Genomic DNA, 22,274 nt, shown 5'->3' on the forward strand with positions numbered 1-22,274 from the left:
TCAGTGACCACCACATTGATTTATGGACAAAAATATATCATCTATTTTTCATTTCTCTCATGTTGTTATCTATATAGTTTCCATATCTTGACTGGCTGAAATTATCTTGTCAATTAATACGGATGTGTCTTAGGATGTCAAGTGACACATATGGACTCCATTCCCACAAGTGGTTGAGAGAGATCACTTAGTTTGACTTCTCATTTTTGATCCAACCTTACACTGATTTCCACAGTGACCATGGTAGATAGATTCCATAACCACCATGAAAAGAGGGGATTCTTGCCCACTGCATCCTCACCTACATTGTCTAAGTTATTTTTGAAATGTTGGTTCTTCAATGGGTGAGGATGGAATCTCATGTGGATTTGACATGTTCTTTCTCCATCAGTATAATTTTGATCTCTTTTCATAAACTGTTTGAATAATGTATTATTTCTAGTATCTTCTGTTCAGACTTGAGTGGACTGAGCATTTGGATGTTTGAGATTTTTCTTTCTCCATGTGTTATGGACATGAATTCCAGGTGAAATGAATAGGAATCAGACATTCCCCACATCTAGAGGCCATCTCTTCACGGCTTCCTGACCATGCAGAGACTTTGTGACTGCAGCGTTCCATGCAGCAGCTCTGAAACACACTTCTTGGCCATGGACAGCCATCCAGGATGCTACTGCCTGAGTGTATACATAAGAACAAGATTCACATAATATCCGAGTTATTTCAGACCTATAGGTCAGAAACCATATTTGCATTTTCCCCAAAGAATGAGAGATAAAGACCCATCTTCTTTTGAAGCACAGGGATTGAACATGTACTTCATTATTCTGTCTTGATGTTTAGTTGTTCAAGTCATATGGGGAATGTGTGACAGGTATATAGAACTGTCATTCTAGTTTTTGAAGGAAAGAACATTGCAATCAAGGATCTGACTGGGAAAGGTGAGTCATCCAAATATGGGGCTGGCACTGTTCCTGGATGACAAAGTCATTCTTCAATGACAGTATCCTGAGAACAAAGGTTCAGAGAATCAGAGATAAAGATAATAGAACCTGTTGTCTCAGGAGGTCTTGTATACTCTATTCCTTATGCCAAGCAAGATTATTATGAAAGATAGCATCACAAAGGCTCTCTTCAAATGGGACAGAGTCAGTAGAAACTGTCACACAATGGAATGGTGTCAGTGGGAGCAACTGAACAATGCTGCACAAGGCGAACACATGATGTCTAATGATAATTACAGACTGAGCACACAGTGTCCTTGGGACTGACAAACATTTTGCTGTACACATAGAGATGTTGGCTCTCCAGAAGCTGGACTTTGACTCCTTGGATGCACTGGCTCCAGCCCCAGACTGGCTTTGATTTGTATCCTCCTGGGCAAAAACACAGAATTAATGTTCTCTTAGTCTTCCCTTCAGGGCCTCAGAGAAAGTTGTGGGTAGGTATGGCTCCCAACAGGCTTGAGACCCTAACAGCATAAATAGAATAATGTTGGCTGAACAACAGCATTAATTTTCTGCTTCCTGACTGCATATCATGTGACCAACATTATTCCCCTCTGTAATGTCCTGTATCCATTTGAAATTTAAACCTCTGTCTACCATGACTCCTTTAAATTGCCTATTGTCCCAGGAACACAAAGTACTAATAATATTCTTCCCTCTATTTTCTGAGGAATTCTTTGTAAATTTCTCCTCTTTTGTTTGATAGTGAAGAAAGCTATTTTTATCCTTTTATCTAAAATGTTTCAAGCAAATATATACACGGACCTCAATTACAAAGTTAATTCAATCAGGAAACATTTTTCTTATTGTCTAGAGAGTTTTAAAGACTGTTTTCTTTGTGCTTTTTTAAAAGCATTCTATTCTGTCTTAATTTTCCATTGTGAATCTACCCACAGCTGTTACAAGGACAACTTTGTCAGGATCTATTGAGTTTAAATCAATGGGGAGTAGAGAGGAAGTTGTCACCATCACTCAGGTTACCAGCAGGATCCCAGGCTGTTGGCTGGCAGGATATATGTTAAGGTGCTGTCATTGATGATGTGCTGTAATATGACAGTGACCTTGTGACTTTTAAATTCCTGTGAAACAGTACATTGACATTTAACACTGCAAGCATGATTTGTGTTTTTTTTAAAAAGGTAGGTTTTCTATGAACCATTTTATGTAGAGTTAGGGTGAGGTGGACATTAGGAAGATCTCTGACAAGAAACTTTAAACAACAGAAACAGGAAGAGTTGTGGAAGAAAATTTGTTATCACAGGGTGATGCCACTTGTCATTAAACAGAAGGCAAAGGTACTGACTTACCTATCCTTAATTCTTTCAGATGCACATGTCTGTGTGCCACTGTTTTGTATTTGATAACTGACTTTCTGGATTGTTTAAAGTCAATTTCTAAATATTTCTATAGAAATTTGACTTTTCATTATAGATTCATATCTCCCAATTTAAAACTAACAGTGTTGTATTCATTTGATGACACTTATTCCTGTGTACTATGGGCAGGCTTGATTAGGAATAGCACTGCATTTGGTTTGTCTCCAGTGGGTAAGCACTAATTTTCATCTGGTTATTTTATGTTTATTGGAAACATAGTATTTTTTTATAATGATTTTAAAAATACAAAGTATTTTGTGCCATTCAAAATGTAAAGAAAAATGTTCGCATGTATAAAATGTTGAATATAAGCTCTGGTTCTCTATGATTTGTCCCCAAATCTGCTTTGAATGGTGTTCCTATGTGAGTGAATCAGTGAGTGGTGTGTGTGTGTGTGTGTGTGTGTGTGTGTGAAAGTGGGTCCTAATGTAGATGGATATATGTACATAAAGTAACTTTTGTATTAATTTTGATTTAATTGTCATTCAGTTATAATTTCAGATGCCCACAACTATTCCATTTGAGAAGGGGTAGTTTAATTTTTCAAAAAGCATTAGAGCTTCCACTTTAGCAAATTTTATTCCCAATGCATTTTGCCCACACACATTGCATTACATCACACAAAGAACAGAAGGTGGTATGACTCTCAAAGAGCAATTAGGAACAGGAGTAATTTTGTGGTAGTTCACTCTTAGAGGACACAGTAATAAAATAAAAAACACATATGATGCATGTTCTAGTCTGTTTCTATGGTTCTAATAAAGACATTGATTTCCATAGTAGCAGTAAATACTTGTAGTCCCAACAGCCATGGATGGGAATTCTTCTTTTTCTAAATTCTTAAGAGCATGAGCTGTCAAGTGTTTTATCGATTATTGGCCCTTCTGATGGGTGTCAGAAGAAATCTAAGTATCATTTTTATTTGGATTTCCTTGATGACTAAGGATGCTGAACCATTTTTAAATGTGTCTCATCCATGTGTGTTTCTTCTTTTGAGAATACACCATTTAGTTCCATACCACATTTTACTTGGATTATTTGTTGTCTTGATATCTAGTTTTTTTTAGTTCTTTACATATTGATATTGACCCTTTATCAGATATGTATTTGGTAAACATATTTTCCCATTGTGTAGCCCACTTCTCTGTGTTAAGGATGGTATCTGTTGAAAAACAGAAGCCTTTTCAGTTTAATGAAGCCCCATGTATTCATGGTTGTTAAGTTTCCTGTTCACAAAGTCTGTTCCCATTCTAATGTGATCAGGACTCTCCTCCACTTTCTATTTTTATCATACTCAATCCAACTGGTCTTAGGTAGAGATTCTTATTCTATTGAAAGTTAAGTTTTGTGCAAGGTGAACAGTATTAACCTATTTGCCTTCTACAATCAGTCATTGAGTTGGAAAAACACCACTTGTTGAAGAAGATTTCTTTTTTTCTAGTATGCACTTCTGGCTTCTTTATCAAAAATCAGGTTTCCATGGGTGTGTGGATGTAGATGGATTTCTAAACAGTCTTACTAATAAGAAATACAGAGCCAAATACAGAGTTAATAGCCAAAGAGATCAGAGCAAGAGCCATGACTAACTAGGTTACCACCAGCAGTAGCTTCCCCAGAGAAAGATCACTTCCTACCTGACTTGTGTTTTTGTTGCCTTTCTGTTCTACCTTCTCATGGGCTCTAAGCCAAGCCACATGACTTCCTCATCACTGCCTGTCTATACAGATGTCCAGGTCTCTGTGGTTGGTACTAGGATTAAAAGCAACTGTGACCATGCTTGGCTGTGTCCTTGACCACACCCAAAGTATGCCTGCCATGTGATTGGATTAAGGGCATGTGATACCACTTCTTGACTCTGCTTATAGCTTGCTTTGACCTCTGATCTCCACGCAGCTTTATTTATTAACATACAAATAAAATCACATTTCAGCACAATTAAAATATCACCACATTTCCCCCTATTAACCTAATAAAAAGAAAAAAAGAGAAAAAAGTTATAACTAATATAAGAAAAACTCTATAAAATAAGTACAATAACTAGATACAATATATACAGGCAATAAATACCTCAACAATGTATAGTCAATTTGCATTTGACAGACTCAGTGAAAATATTCCATTATCTATCCTATTTTTGTAAGTTCAACATGGTCCTAATTTACTTTCTATCATATCTTGTATTAATAACAGAGAACTATCTTATAATGGCTTTCAAATTTATACACTTACACCTCTTTAGTGAGCTTCTTTTCTGAAATTCTTAACAAGGAAAACTGTTACTATAAAAACTTAAACTTTAGCTATAAATATCTAACCTTCAACTCCCTCAGACCCAAGAAGGAAAGAATATTAACTAGTAAAACAGGAAGTGCACACAAGCAGCTTCCAAAAAAAATGTGAGTTAATGGAAACAGCCAGCTGCCTGGACAGTCACCAGAGTTTTCTCTCCAACATTGGGGCATCATCTTCAGTCTATAGGCATAGGGTATCTGACAAACTCATTTGTGTAGTATGATATACAAAAGGCCTACAGTTCGAACTCACATTGGTGAGAGTAGTCCATGTACCAGAAACACCTGAATTCCACCAGTATCCTGTCATGATTCTGGATTATAAATTCTGGAAAATGTTGACTTTTTTAAAATTCAGTTGTCCATTCATTTTGGCTTGTGAGTGGCTTCATCTCTTTTATTAAATGACAGCCTGCCATTGAGAAGTTAGACTCTATCAGCTCAGTTACTCTTTCAAGATTAACTGTTTCAGCTTGTTCCACTACACACCAGAAACCACCAGTCCACTGCCTGTTCAGCTGCTTTCTAAGAAAAGGGCACTATACTTTTTCCAGATTGCAAAGGCCACTTCAGGGATGGTGCCATATTGTTCTGACCTCAGAGGATGCCTGTTGATAAAGCCTCAAACACATTTGTCTTGGCAAGAATCGGTAGTCCTTTGTTTCATGTCCTGTCTGTCTATTTTGTCATGTTTGTCAGCAGTTGATTAGAGGATACTTTTTTGTCCAGTGGCTAACTTTTGCCACAGTTAAAGCCAACTCCACATGCAGTTTATTCAATGACCATATTTTCTCTGAAGTAGATTGGTACTGCCAGAAGCCAACATGTCTCAGAGTAATAAAAAAGAAAAAAAATTTCTAAGTTATTAAATCATTTTAAATGCCATATTCTGTGGACCTCTGAAGGGTTAAAGATGACCTGTCTATCTAAAATATACCTGCTCTATATTGAAAACATACCTAATAAGAGTACATGTTTGATTGTAATATCTAACTACTAATTTTCATTTCTTTATATCCTAATAGTTGGTAATAATAACATTCAAGGATCAGCAAATTGCATTACATTGTTAAATGAGCAGTATACGTATAATATCTTGAACAAGATTAGAAATATACGTATAGCATTTTCTAACAATATCAATCTCAATATATATAATTTGTATACAATATACAAAAATCCAATCTAATGTAAAGTATTTAAAACTAGTAATTGTGTTTTAAAAGTATATTCAATAATCTATCTTTTCATCTATATTATATCTATATATTATCTTTATTTTTCTGAGTAGATTCAATAATCTACCCTTTATTCTATCACTTTCATATATCCTTTTCTTTAAACAGGAACCTTAAATCTAATCTCCTTTGCTTAGCCCTTTTTCTAACCATAACAACAACTTACAGCCAACCCTCCTAAACAATGAAAATTATCCCAGACCCAAAATCCATTAAAAGACCAAAAAACCACCTACCTCACAGTACCTCTTTGGGAATGTAAGCCTCGTATTCTTAAAATTGCTTCCTGCTGGATATGGGCAAAGGTATCTTTATTCTGAAAAGAAAAATTTTAGATTAATTGTGAAATTCTAGAAAAAGTAGCTATATCCTTTGTTGTCCAGTCTGAGCATAATGCCAAATTTCAGGGCTTATCTCAAGTCCTTATTCAAGTAGTCTTTGAAACTGGATCATCTCAGCTAGCCATCTCAAAATTGCTCTCAACAATTTGTAGTCCAAAGCTGATCTGTAAATTATGTTTGACAGCTCAGTGGTATTATTGTTGTCCACATGGAACTGTTGTTGTGGTGGTGCCCCATTTTCTTCCTGGAGACTTCAAACTTCATGTTAGGTCTGGCCATGATTTCCTACAGAAAACTGATAAAGACTCGAACACAGAGTCATGTATAGGCAGCTAACTGAAGCCTTTTTTCTAGAATTAGTTAGTACTCTATATGATCATTAATATCATAATAAAAGTTTAAAATATATATGAATTTTATAAATTTTGATATAAAATTCATACTTTAAGAAAAGTTTAAAGAAACAAATTGGAATCAAAAATTGACATTAGTAGTTATTGAATAGTTCTTCAATTATTTTTTGTTTGTTTGTTTTCTCCTGTCACATATCAGATGATGGCTCTTTCTTCTGGCATGATACAGGGAGTTCACATTTTCATTTTAACAATGTGCTTGGGTTTAAAGAAGAAGAGAGCCACTCTCCAGCTCCAAAGTCAGCTTTAATTTATAATTGAACTGGGACTACAAGAAGACCAATAGTGTTAAATGTCTTTACAGAAGATCAGAAACAAATATTTAAGAAGACTTAATGAAATTTTATAGATGGTATATCAATAGGCCATTTTACTTTTTTTCTTGAGACAAATGATTTGTCCTTTTTCTTCAGTTGTCTCATTTGTCTAGTTTTCTTCATATTCTTTAGCTTTTATTCTTCTAAAAGACAAAAACAAGAAACTTCACCCAAGACTAAGTTAGGGGAGGTTCCCTTTTGGCATGTTATAGTTGATTAAATGAAAAGGCATGTGTTAATGGTATAAGTTAGTTTAAATTAGATGGTCATGCTGGTTGATAATCTATTATCTCTTCTAATTAAGAGGTCTCTCTTGTTCAAATCGAACCTTTATCAATTTTGATGGTATCCACAACTTATCTTCTCCTATAGAAACAAAAGCAAAACCTCGTCCCCAATGTAACACGTATGCTCATTTCCATTCTGAGGTCAACACATCCTTAAAGTATATAGGCCGATTTAATTCTGTATATTTTTTCTATTATTCAATGTCTCTCTGCAGCTGTTGTTCCTTTCTCATTAGCATTGAGAAAATTCTAAGTAAATAGAGCATTATGAAGTCTATTTCTGGGGGGTTTTGTTACCCTTTCTGTTTATTTAGCATATCCTTTAGAGTTCTCTTTGATCTTTCTGTAACTGCTTGGCCTGTAGGATTATGTGGTATACCTGTAATATGATTTATATTGTAATAAGCAAAAACCTTTCCTTTTAACAGAGACATATGCTGGAACATTGTCAGATTTGATTTGTGCATGTATAACCATGATGGCCATAACTTCTAGAAAATTAGTGATTACAGAATCAACTTTTTCAGAACTCAAAGCAGTTGCCCATTGAAATCCTGAATAAGTATCAATGGCATGGTGTACATATTTCAATTTTCCAAATTCTACAAAGTGAAACACATCCATCTGCCAGATTTCATTCCTCTGAGTACCCTTTGGGTTACATTCTGCTATTAATGCATCTGATTATAAAAGGAACAAGTAAGACATTTCCTTATAATTTCCTTGGCTTTTTGCCAGGTTATAGAAAAATCCTTTTTCAAACCTTTACTATTGACATGATAGTTTTTTTATGAAATTCTGAGGCCTCAAGGACATTTCCTATCAATAATTTATCAATCTTATCATTACCTTGTGATAGAGGGGCTGGCAGACCAGTATGGGATCAGATGTGAGTTTCATATAAAGGATGACTCCTTTTCCTGATTGTATCTTGTAATTGACTAAATAGTGAAGTTAATTCTGACCCATCAGGGATAAATTCTGCAGTCTCAATATGTAATACCACTTTTTCAGCATACTGAGTCAGTAACTATGTTGAGAGGTTCTGAAAAATCCCTTAATACCAACAGAATAGCACACAATTCTGATTTTTGAACTGAATTATAAGGACTTTGAACCACTTTACTTAAATTTTGTGATTTGTAACCATCCTTTCCTTGTTTGTTGTCATCTGTATAAAATATACAAACTCCAGATACAGGTTTTTTCTGTATAATTCGAGGCAAGATGCAATGAGCTCTCTTTATAAGATCAATTCTATCGCTTTTGGGATATTTGCTGTTAATTTCTCCCAAAAAATTACTGCAAGCTCTTTGCCAAGGTTCACTTTCTGTCCATAATTTTTCAATGTCCTCTTTAGTTAAAGGTATGAAAATTTCTGCTGGGTCTATTCCTGCTAATTGACGAAGTCTCAATTTTCCTTTCAAAATTAAGTCAGAGATTTTTTTATAAATGAGTTTTTAATTTTTTATTCAGTTTATTTGGTAAAAATATCCGTTCCAATATAATATCTTCCCTCTTCATTAATATTTCTGTAGGAGAATGTCTAGAGGGTAAATTAACCAAAATGCAATCCAGCTTCGGATCAATAAGATCCATGTGTCCTTCATGTACTTTCTTTTCTACCAAGGCCAATTCTTTCTCAGCTTCAGGTGATAATTCCCTTGGACTATTTAAGTCATTGTCACCTTCTAAGTTATTGACCAAATTATTCAGTTCATATTTTTTACCCCAACAATAGTTTGTAGATGAGAAATGTCTCCAAATAATCTTTGAAAGTCATTAAGAGTCTGTAGTCTATCTCTCCTTATTTGCACCTTTTGGGGTTTAATTTTTTTAGCTCTATTTTGTATCCTAAATAATTAATAGAATCTCCTCTTTGTATTTTTTCAGAAGCAATTTGTAATCCCCAGTAAGGCAAAATTTTCTTTACTTCTTAAACATTCTTTCTAAGGTATCTGCATTTGAGTTGGCTAGTAAAATATCATCCATATAATGATAAATTATAGATTTAGGAAATTTTTTACCTATCACTTCCAATCGCTGTTGTACAAAATATTGGCACAGGGCTGAGATATTCAACATTCTCTGTGGGATGACCCTCCATTGAAATCTTTTAACCAGTTGAGAATTATTTTAAGTAGACACCATGAAGGCAAACCTTTCTCTGTCTTTTTCTTGTTAGGGTATTGAAAAGAAACAGTCTTTTAAATCAATAACTATGAGAGGCCATCCTTTTGGTAACAGAATAGGCAAAGGAATTCCAGATTGTAGAGAGCCCATTGGCTGAGTTACTTTGTTAATTGCTCTAAGGTCTGTTACCATACGCCATTTACCAGATTTCTTTTTAATAACAAATACAGGAGAATTCCAAGGGCAGGTTGATACTTCAATATGCTGAGCATTTAACTGTTCTTCTACCAGCCCTTCTAAAGCCTTGAGTTTCTCTGTTGTTAAAAGCAATTGCTGAACCCATACAGACTAGTTTGTTAATCATTTTAAAGGTAGAGCTGTTGATGTCTTTGGAAGATCATCAGTTGTTGTGCCCTGTTCTTGTATAATATGGATGGCTGGTGACCACTCATTAGAATAATACCTTCTAATATTTCTCTCAGAAAAGTGCTAGTTTATGATTTGTTTCTGAGGTTGGAGGGATGTTAATTTGAGTATTCCATTGTTGCAACAGCTCTTGACCCTACAGGTTCACAGCTATGTTAGCCACATATGGTTTTAATTTTCCTCTCTGTCCTTCTGGACCTATACATTCAAGCCATCTTGCACTCTGTTTCACTTGAGATAATGTTCCAATTTCTAACAGTTGAATGTTTAGCTCCTGAAGAGGCCAAGTTGGATGCCAAAATTCTGGTGCAATTATGATCACGTCAGCACCTGTGTCTACCAGACCAGACAACAAAACACCATTTATTTTTATTGTAAATTTTGGTCTTTATTCATTTATAGAAGTTTGCCAAAAATTTTTCTTTATGATTTCACCTGAATTTTCTGTTTTCTCTGTTTCATCATTCTGAGCAACCTGGTTTATTCCAATAGGCATTTGGTTATTTAATTGGTCTGAGTAGGGGTTTCTTCTATGACTGCAGGAAAAAGTCTGAACTGGATTTGCTGTGGGGGCCTGCCTGAGGACCCTCTGGGAGTTTCCCAAAGACCAAGGCAAAGCATTACCTTGCCTGTCCCTTATTGATCTACATTCATTGGTCCAGTGTATTCCCTTTCCATACCCTCTGCATACTCAAGAAGGAAGGGGCATTCTGTTGCCATTGTTTCTTGAAGAAACATTGTTTCTAGAAATGCCCTGTTTACAGTCCCTTTTCAAATATCCTTGCTTTCCACATCCAAAACATGTGACATTCCTCAAACCTCTTGAAATTGCCTCTCCTATCCACATATCATCATGTTCATGAGCCTCAACATTAAACATATCTCTAATCCAATCTTCCAAGGGTGCAGATCTTGCCTTTAAAGGCCTGATTATTCTCTTACATGCTGCATTCCTGTTTTCAAAAGCCAAAGATTCAATTATTGTCTGACTAGCTTCTGAATTCGGGACCATTCTCTTTACTGCTGAAGTCAGTCTTTGTAAGAAATCTGTGAAAGATTCTTTTGGACTCTGTATAACCTTTGTAAATGACTCAGTTTTCTTTCCTGGTTCCTCAACTCTGTCCCTTGCATTCAAGGGTGCCATTCGACATAGAATTAAGGTTTGGATATCATATAAACATTGTGTTTGTAGTGCAGCATATTGGCCTTCTCCAAAAAGCTGATGCTGGAAGACTTGTATACCTTTATCCCTACATTGTTTTGCTATGTTTTTAGCTTCCTCTTTGAACCACATTTGCCACTGGAGCTGTTGTCAGGTTTCCAGAACAGCATGTGCCAGCTTTCACCAGTCCTGTGGCATAATCCTATTATAAGTTTACCAGGTGTTTATCATTTGTTTTACATATGGGAAATGCATGCCATAAGATACTATAGCCTCCTTAAACCTTTGTAAATCTAACATTTCAAATGGAATCCAAATATTTTGTGCATTCTTTTGACCAGATAGCTGATGTATGGCTTCTGGATAAATTAAGGATCATTGTGTGAAAACAGACTTTCTTTCTGTAACTTTATAATCCAATCCTGAAACAACTTCACTGTTAATTTCTTCGGTCTGAATCTGAATTTCTCTATAATTCATTTTAAGAGGTTTAACAGGTTTTTCTAAAACTTTTATCCTGGCACTTAATTTGACTATCTTTTTAAAGAGTAAAATAAAGATAAGAAAAATAATAATGTGCATAATTTGATCAACATTAATATTTTCATGTAGTTGTTCCATTGTCAGACAGCCTAAAATTTCAAACAAAGCCCAATTTTCTTCCAATGTACACATAAAACCCATTTTTTTAATGTGGAAAAAATTCTCTTTTAAATTGGTTTTTCCTTTAAAATATCTGATATGTTAATTGAATTACCAAGTCTGTGTAGAAATCTGAGGGGATTTCAAAACAGCTACCTAGCTTCCAAGGTGGCAATCCAGAGAAAGAGAGAGAGAGAGAGAGAGAGAGAGAGAGAGAGAGAGAGAGAGAGAGAGAAAGTATAGCCATGAGCTCTGGCTAAAAGGTTAAATCCAACCACGAGATCCCACTTGAGACGAGTGGAGCCTGGGCTCCAGCTTCCTTAAGCTCTGACCACGTGAATTGGCCTTTCAGTGTAGCTGTTGCAATTACAGTGGAGTGCAGTCAGCTGGTAGCTCCGGCAGGCCTGAGCTGTTTGTAGCACCAGCTTTAAGCAAGTAGCTCCAGCTTTGGGTAACCGCTTGCAGCTGTGGTCAGTCAGACCTGAGACCTAAGCCGAGCTGGGCCCAAGCTAGGGAGCCAGGCCTGAGCTAGGTAGCCAGGCCACCCAGGTGGGAAACTGGACCTGCCGCCATGCCAAGCCAAGCCAAGCAATTTTTAATGAATTCTTGCCATGTGGGTGCATTTGGTTATTTAATTGGTCTGAGCAGGGATTTCCTCTATGACTGTAGGAAAAGTCTGAACTGAATTTGCCAGTAAAAAGGTGGTATGAAATTATCCTATGAGGCAGATTTTCTTCTGTTTACTGTTATTTTTTGTGACTAGATTCAAAGAGTCTATTCCATCATTTCCCTTTCTACCTACTAACCTTACCATAAACTTGCAATGGCCCTCTCTTTTGCTGACATCTACTTATAATCACTCCCCTGGGAGCTGATGCAATTTTACATCCTATGGTTATATAGTACATTTTTTAAATAAACGAACTAATGGAGAACTGGTTCGTAAAGTGTACTTATTTTCATGTCGATTTTACAAACAGTCAAAAAGTCTCAACAAGGAAAATTTAGGTGGTAGGAGTTGAAGTGTCTTCATTAACAAACAAAAGTATTAAAATGGGTGCAGGTATGCCATTATTTAGATACAGCATTTGCAGGTGAACCAAAAAGAAGCTTTTTCACTGTTTAAAATATACTTAAGAGAGAATCTAATTACTTGTCTCACTACAAAACTGAAAAATGGTGGAATTTAAGAATGGATCACGGAAACTAAACAGAGTGCTTCATTGGAGACACTGGTGTGGTATCAATTTCCTGCTGGGCCTTGGCTGTAGGCAAATATATTACTTACTCAGTGTGAGAAATACTTTTAGCTGTGGCTAGCCCTCAGATTCTGTCTGCTATTTCCAATAGAGGTGTCAGTTATGTTTTAGTTAACAATCTCAGGGAAATAAAATGAGAGGAATGGTCACTATAACTTCTTACTGCTGTGTTTAGACTCAATTTAAAATGTCTGCGCACAGTATAAACCAGGGTGCAGAAGCCACATACCCAGGTTGTAGAGATTTCCATGATCTGAAGGAATAATGGACTCACCCAAAGCAGGAAAGGAGAAACTAATTTTTGATCTGTCTATAAAAGTTCATATTTTCTGCATCTCTGCTGTGGCACTAGTCACCAGTTGGGGTCCCTGAGTGTGGTAACAGGGAATGCAGATGCTGCTGCCTTTGCACACAGAATAGCATCAGAAAGGTGAAACTTTAAAATAAACTTCCTGATAGGATCCAATAGAAAGGGGAGGGAGAGATGGCATGTTTTCAGGTAAATGTAGGCACAAAGATGGGACAAGTTGATGACATTCTACACATAAATGCTTCATCTGCAGAGCTCTCAACTTTCACTATAGTCCCTTGCTCTAGAAAACCATATTTTTGTGTTTTGTTATATTTTTAATATACATGTTTTACTATAACTGTCATTTCTGTCCTACATCTTGCTTTCCAATCTTTCTTGTCTCTTTTATTTTTCAGTATGACTTTTCTACATGCATTCTTGATCTGAAATATTTAAAAATTTTATGATATTAAAGACAAATGTTGAAAATGAATTCTACTGATGACAATTTCAGACATTATTTATTTCTGATAAAAGAAACATATTTCATGATGTGTTTAGATGCTTGGCACTTTGAGCTCATGAAAAAGTCACAACATCCTCCCTTTTAATAAATAACATTTAAAAATTGCAGATTGATTACTGATAACACAGAGAGTTCTTTAGTTAAATACTCTTTTCAGAGTCAAATAGATACTCAAACCATCATAACAAAGGAAAATTGAATTTTCACTTCAGAGTCCATTGACATTCAAGGATGTGGCCATTAATTTCTCCAAGGAGGAATAGAAATGCCTGGACACATCTCAGAGGGATTTATACAGAGAAGTCATGTTGGAGAACTACAGCAACCTGGATTCTGTAGGTGAGAATAAATACTTTCATAATTGCTGCTTAGATCTAGTAATATCTAGTAACTTGTATTAGTACTTGAATTATTTTCTATCTGTGAATCCCAGCTCCGAATTATTACTAGATATTGGTGAGTTTAATATTTATTGAAAAATTTCTTATTCTAAATGGTTTTTTAATTTAGCAAATAATCCCTTCAATCCCCAATTTTTTTTTTTTGGTTTTTTTGAGACAGGGTTTCTCTGTGTAGTTTTGCGCCTTTCCTAGCACTCACTCTTTAGCCCAGGCTGGCCTCAAACTCACAGAGGTCCGTCTGGCTCTGCCTCCTGAGTACTGGGATTAAAGGCGTGCGCCACCACCGCCCGGCCCCAATTTTTTTTAGCCAGTCACTCAGTGTCAAAAATGTGTGAATACAGTCTGATTCCCACAGTTTTATTTCTCTAATGGGGTAACATAAGGAAAGTTGAATGCATACACAGTTAAAATTATGGATTTCTTAAAAGTCTACAATGCCTGTCAAGTATGGACTAATAATATTTCACTACTGAGTCTTCCCTTATGTAACTTCATATCCACTGAGTATAAGCCTCTGCTAGAATTCAACTCTGGTGCCCATCATATAATAAATTATCATATATCTCTTCTAATTCACAGGCCTTTCTGTATCAAAACCAGAGCTAGTCAGCTGTCTTGAACAGAATAAAGAACCCTGGATTATGAACACAGAGGAAGTAGAAGGCAGAGAACCAGGTAAGGTGGAAGGAAACAATGGTTACGTGTAGAGCACAAAACAAGAAGCAAACCGTAACTGCAATGGGATTACCACAGCTCCTCACTGGAAGCAGTGCATAAGAATTTCATTTACAATAGTATACTAGGATTTAGCACATGGAAAATTTTACATAATTTTTCCTCATTTCATCAAAATAGTGATTAGATGAAATTTAATATGCCAATAGCAATTTGACAATATATATGGGACTGTATTTTGTGTTCCAATAAATGTCTGAAATTTTCTCCAGTATGTCAGTGATTTTAGGGTTTTTCTGATTTTTTTAAACATTTTTACACTATGTCTGGATTAATATACTTTTCTTCCTTTTACTTCCTTGCATACCATCCTTGTACCACACCAATCCAATGTCATAATTTTTGCACCACGTATCTATCAAAGAAAGAATGGAAAATACATAAAAATCAAAGAATATTTGGGCTAGCCAACTCATTCTGAACACAAGACTTTGAATGTGATTGATAAACCCTGGTATTACTCAATTGAAAAACAGATTTTCTTACTTCTGAAAGCTAGGAACTGCACATATGTTCCTGTCACAAAGTTGTGATTTTGGGTCCACTTTCAATTTTATAAGCTGATATTTTGCCTGTAGTATTGGGCTTGTAGGGGTTTTGGCCTTGTTGTCACAGACTTGGTGATTGCATGACCATTGTTCCTATAATGTTTGTAAACCTCTTTTTCCCTAGACTCATTTACCATTTTTTGATCTTTATGTTTTCTCTGCAATTATTTATTCATAGGTATCTGAACCCTAATGCAAGGGTAAAGATAAAAGAATTCCAGGTAGGGCTTAATTCTTCAAAATCTCCATATTAAGCTTCTCTATTGAACGATGAGTAAAGTGTTAATCTTTGTGGCTGTAACAATATAGCATTAGTTTAATGCCATGTTGATTAAGCAGAAAAATATATATATTATATATATCTTATTATATTATATATATCTTATATATTACTATATTATATATCTCTAGATAATATATATATTATCTAGAGCCCATGGCCAATTTGGTCTCAGTTTCTTGGCTGCAACAATAGTGTCAGCTTCATGTTCCAACAATGGAGTTGGCTTTAAGACACTCAAATGCTGGTTAGCCATTGCCAAGACATCTGTGCAAATTTTGCATATTTCTTTCAAGTCAGTGATAACATGCAGTCACATGGTTCCTAATGGGGGAAGACCATTGTGTACTTTTCTCCTTGAGTAGCAAAAATATTCCAATGCTATGAATTTATTTCAGTTGGGATAAAATGTTGAGTTGGACACAAGTTTGATATCTTCCCATTCAATATTTTAAGTATGTGAGCCTCATCATTGGGTTCCTGATGATAACTAATTACAAAGGTAATAACTGCTATGTTTCAGTATAACACCAGAAAACAGTGCAACCAATTACTTGTACAGGGCCTTTATTTGTTGCACATGATTGCACCTTTGGGTATTGTCTACACCATCATATAGTAATGACACTTAAATACTTTTTAAACATGTATGTGTTTTAACAAGCTTCTACAGAAGTATAGTTTCCTATGATTCTTTAAAAGATTTCTCATGTGGTCCAGAGAGATAATATAGTGGGTAGAGATGCTTCCCCTCAAATCTGATGAACAGAGATCAGTCACCTAGACAGACCTTGGAGAGAGATTTCTGAAAACCATCTAATCATATATATATATATATATATATATATATATATATATATATCCTTAAGATTACCAAGAAAGGCATGTAATTTTAGTTATTCTTCTTTTATTTGCTCCTATATACAACTCTTTCCTCAATTTTATGACAATACTGTTTCAATTTCTCCTTCTTTTTAACAGTATTGTCTTAAAGTATCCCTTCTGTGGAAAAAACCCTACATTCTCACTGTGCTATAAGCCCCAAAAATAAATAAAGTCAGATTTCGTCTGATTATGACAAAATTAATACCTGGAAAAGGCCAAGGGCCTTCTGGAAGTCAAGCTGAGGCTCAAGAAAACTTGGTAATATTTGGCTTTTGATTATTAACCAATTCCTGCTATGAATTTCTCATGTCCTATTGTGTGTTTTCCATCATTTATTGGGCACCATTTACCCTCTACTAATGGAATAGTTAGAAAACCTTCTGCACTGACAGCTGTGCATTGCCAGGTCCCCATTTCAAGCCTCCCTATAATTCTTGTCATTAGCAGCATCTGACCAGGACCATCCCCAAAGGGACAAAAGGATTTTAGTAGAGATGCCTCCGTACTGTCTCAGAACAGACTTAAGTATCCAAGGCCAAATGAAACAACACCTGTCTTCTAAGTCAAGCAGATAGCTTTATTTCTTGTGCAATCTAGTGTGAGAACTCCTTTCTTACAGCCTTACTAACATTATAGCCTTCTAACTTCTTACCTAATCACCTCTAGGAATGTGGACTGAGTACATAGATCCCCTTCTTGATATACTAACTGATTATTAGCTCTCAATTGTACTCCTCCTTTACTACTCCTGTTATGGGTTGTATAAGAAAGCCTGATGGTCATTGCCCTAGGAAAATTCTTACTTGCCTCGATGATCTCATAGAAATTCAAGCTTGATGACCTTGCTTGGCCAGAGGATTGCTATGACTTGGGTTTATAAATGAACACCTCAGAGACTGAGGGAAACTGAGGTATAAGAACAAAGAGAGGATATTAAGGATTGTGACTGGAGAGGATTTTGATTAGAGATCTTGAGCATAAGCTGGAATATGAGGAAGAGCCAAATGGGAAAGTACTAGATGGTTAAGAATGAGATGAGAATGACCTAGATAAAGCAGAATTAAAATGAGAGAATTTATATAAAGCTTAGAGGAGACAGCAGACGAAAGTAGAGACAAACCAGTCAAGAAAGGAACTATGCTTGAATACAAAACTGTAGCTGTATAGATAAAAATTTATCCCAGAGGAATAAATTAGATGGACAAAGAGCTTGGTGTACTTATATTCTTTTCCTGAAAATAATTCTCACCATTTGTAGTTTCTCCTCTGGGCCCCCGAGAAGTATATTATTAAGGCTGTTCCTATAGTAATATACAAGATCATTGACCTCAAACTAGCTAAGTAAACTCTACAGAAAACATAGAGACCAAAATCTTAAATGCTAGCATCCACAAATTCAAGAAAATATGTAGTATTCATGTTTCTGGTTTAAGTCACATAGAATAATTCTTTAAAGTTTCATCCATTTACCTACAATATGTATTATATCAAAAACAAATGAATGAATTACTTAGCATATAACCTAACAAAAATAAATCAAATGACATAAGTAATTTATCATGTCACATGTTTTGAAGTTGAATAGAAGGAACAATAAAAAAAATTAAAAAATAAAACATAAAAACTTAAGAAAACCAGGTGAATTTAGGACAGAATCCCATCAGATAATTAGAGAAAAACTAACACCAAATACATTTCCAATTGTATGACAAAATGTAAAATTTCCATTTCTAGAACACCTCAAAATAATTATCTACTAGGATCAAGGTTGCCTCATCAAAGAGATGCTAATGGGAATCAACATAAGTAGATCAATACATGTAAAACTTTAGGAGAGCAGACTATAAGAAAGAGACCTAATGATCTCATCATTAAATGCAGAAAAGGCTTTTGACAAAATACAATATCCCTTCATTACAAAAATTCAGCAGTAGGAGGAACTTATCTACATTTAATAGATTAAGTTTATTCTAAGTGTTTACCAACATAATCATTTTAAATGGAGAAAACTCAAAACAGTTCTATAATTGGGAAAATAAAGGATACTTACTCTATGTATAACTGTTCTATGTTCTGCTTGAAGTCTTAAATGTCAGTCTATGATAATATGAAGTTCAAGGGGATACATAAAGGAAAGAAAAAAGTCATAGTATCCTCATTACACATAATATTTATTTTATACCAGAAACTTTAAATCAAGATTTTTATGCTTTGTGCCAAGGTTGTTGCTAATCTCTGGTTCTTTTGTGTAGTATTGTCAGCCTGGAAGTCATTATTTCCTTTATGTCTTACGAATTTACGTGGTGTAGAATTGCAGGAAAATACAAAATAATATATTTCCTTGAGGAATTGTTGGGCAACCTTGGTGTTATTTGTCCCTCAATCTTCCTTCATCATTTCTACCAACTTTTCTTCCATTATAACTGAATAACCATCCTGAATTTTTGTTTTCAAATTAATAATGTCCCTATATCTCAAATCTGTAATCAATGAACTAAGGACAACAAATGAACGGTGTGACAAAGAAAATTACCCTCTGTCATGGGTTATCCCCATTGTTGCTTTTCTATTGCAAAATGTGTTGGACTAACATTTTGAAATTATATATAATTTGTATATATATTTGAAAAAGTATATACATAAATATATAACAGCAACAATTATCAATTGAGGGTTATATTATTTATTTGGAGATATGAGAAGAGTTAGAGAAAAAGTGCCTGAGGTAAGCTTAAAATAAAATGGTATAGTTATATTTAAATTAAATTTACATTTACAAAAAATTATACATTTTACATATAAACTTTGAGTTCTAATATTTTAGCTTTGAAATAGAATACTACATTTTAATCTACTTTGAAAATATAAATTTTATTATGTAGGTCTTTTATCAATTTGTTGTTGTTTTTTGGAACAGAGTGTTTCTATGTAACTGCCGTGGGTGTCCTGGAACTTGCTCAGTAATTTAGGCTGGCCTCAAACTCACAGAGATTTACCTGCCTCTGCCTCCTGAGTTCTGGAAATAACAGCATGTGCCACTGCTGCCCAGCTTGTTCTTTTTGTGTTTTTGAATCCAAACATAGTAGAGATCTAAGACTCTTTTTGTAAAAACAGAGATTATAATGCACTCTGGTCATTATTCGTATTCTGCATTCAAGTCAGTAAAAAAAAGCCAGACTGTGATTCACAGTAAGGGCCATCTGGGATGGTTTTATCAGTTAGTTACACTAGGACAGAATACACTGAGGCCAACATTAATGTTTGCTTTGCTGACATTTAGTTTTGTAGTGGAGAAACCCATGCATCTTAATGTTGCCCAGGGCCACTTTGCCTAATTGACTCTTTGGCACTTTTTCTTGCCTGGACATATAATTTACTTTTCTCAGCTTTCCCCTTTTTTTGTGAGAGGGTCTGTAACAATGTAGCCATGATTGGCCAGAAGTGAGTATATAGATCAGGCTGGCCTCATACCAAATAATCACCTGCCCCTGCATCTGCCTCAGCCTTCCAAATTCTGAGATGAAAGGCCAGTGTTTTATCAATTTAAGATATTCTTAAGAATCTGAAAATTTGAAAGATGTGAAGAGTTATCAACATAATTGTGGGGATTTTGAAATTTTCTCTCCTCATGTCCATAAATATCTGTGGATCAGAGAGGCATATTTGTTTTTCATGATCATTTTATTCTTTCCTTTTCAATAATTACTCTCTCTGGGTAACTACTTATTAACATGTATTAAATCATTAATTAGGGAAAATCTGTATATGATATTTTTTTCATTTCTATCACTTTATCATTTATCTGTTGGGAAAGGATATTTTGATCTAAATTGATAATGAAATTTCCAAATAAACAGAATATTTTTAATAAAGGCTAATAGTTTCATTTTGTATTCTAACAATTATATTTTCAATTGTTGGTTACATTACATGCTTAAAGAAGACTTTTTCAATTTTTTTTTCAGAGCTGCAGATTGAACCCAGGGCCTTGCGCTTGCTAGGCACACACTCTACCACTGAGCTAAATATCCAAACCCTTCAAATTTTGTATAAAATACAAGTTCATGAAATGGTCTTCTCCATGTTCATAATGTTTGGATATTAATTCCTTAGAAGAAGTGCTGAAGATTTTTGTGTAATCTTTTTGCTACTTAACACATATTGGTGTTATTTTATAAAAAATATTATTTTTGTCTAATTCTACACAGTTAGATCATAATTGCCTTTCATTTCTTCCAGCTCTGTTTTGTTATCTTATTCAGGAGTCATTCCCAAAAGAGTGTACACAGGGTACTTGCCAAAGAGAAATATCAGCGAAGTTTGAAAGTAATAGCCTTGGTGAATTACACATAAGGGAGTTCTGGACATGTAGATCTGACAATGAAAAGCATGAATCATGTACTGATGGAAATGATCTTTTTGTAGTACCCATTACTGATGTTCCTGACAGTATAGATGAAGAAGTTTCAGCCTCTCCTCATAAAGCTCACTCTGCATCATTTCCATTCAGATGCTGCAATTTCCATTCAACTATTCAAAATGACTCACTCCACACTGAAGGGAAACAATCAACATTTAAAGCATGTAGACAGTATTTCACCAACCCATCAAATTTTGAGAATTCAAGACTCAGTGTTGGACAAAATCATAAGAAATCTGGAAAGAGTGACATGAGATGCTCAGACCTCTTTAGAATTAAAATGGTTCATACCAGAGAAAAATGTGCAAATGTATACTATGTGGAAAGTTGTTTTCTATGTTATCAGTACTTAAGGAGCATCATAAAATCCATATGACAAAAGAATCATACTAATGTCTGTAGCATGACAGGTTCCATTCCCATGAATCAAAATATAAAGCTCATTGTAAAATCCACACTGAAGAGAATGCTTTCAAATATACAGAGTATGGCAAGTCATCTGCCCATGGGTTTTCTCTTCATCTTCCTCAGAGAAGTGATTCAGGAGAAAAACCTTTCATATGTGAAGCATGTGGCAAGTCTTTTACTCAGAGTTCAACACTTCATATTCACCAGAGGAGCCACAATGGAGAGAAATCTTACAGATGTAGGAAATGTGGCAAGTCATTTAACAAGGCCTCAAATTTTAAAATTCATCAGAGGATCCACACTGGAGGGAAACCTTACAAATGTAATATATGTAACAAGTCATTTACTCAGAGCTCAACACTTCAAATTCATTAAAGAATATATACTGGAGAAAAACTTTACAAATGTAATGTGTGTGGTAAGTCCTTTACTATAGGCTAAAAACTTAAGGTTCATCAAAGAATACACACTGGAGAAAAACCTTACAAATGTTCAGATTGTGGGAAGTCCTTTACTGATAGCTCAATACTTCAAATTCATAAAAGAATCCATACTGGAGAGAAACTTTACAAATGTGATGAATGTGGAAAGTCATTTACTGTTAGCTCGAATCTTAAAGTTCATCAAAGAATACACAGTGGAGAAAAACCTTACAAATGTGATGTATTTGGAAAGTCCTTTATTCACAGCTCAACACTAAAAGATCATCAAAGCATACACACTGGACAGAAACATTACAAACGTAAAGAATGTGGAAAGTCCTTTACTGCAAACTCAACACTTAAAGTTCATCAAAGAATACACACTGGACTGAAACCTTACAAATGCAAAGAATGTGGAAAGTTTTTTAGAACAGACTCATATCTACAAAGGCATCACAAAATACA

The sequence above is a fragment of the Peromyscus eremicus genome, unplaced genomic scaffold (genome assembly GCF_949786415.1).
Source record: "Peromyscus eremicus unplaced genomic scaffold, PerEre_H2_v1 PerEre#2#chrX_unloc_1, whole genome shotgun sequence".
Taxonomy (NCBI): domain Eukaryota; kingdom Metazoa; phylum Chordata; class Mammalia; order Rodentia; family Cricetidae; genus Peromyscus; species Peromyscus eremicus.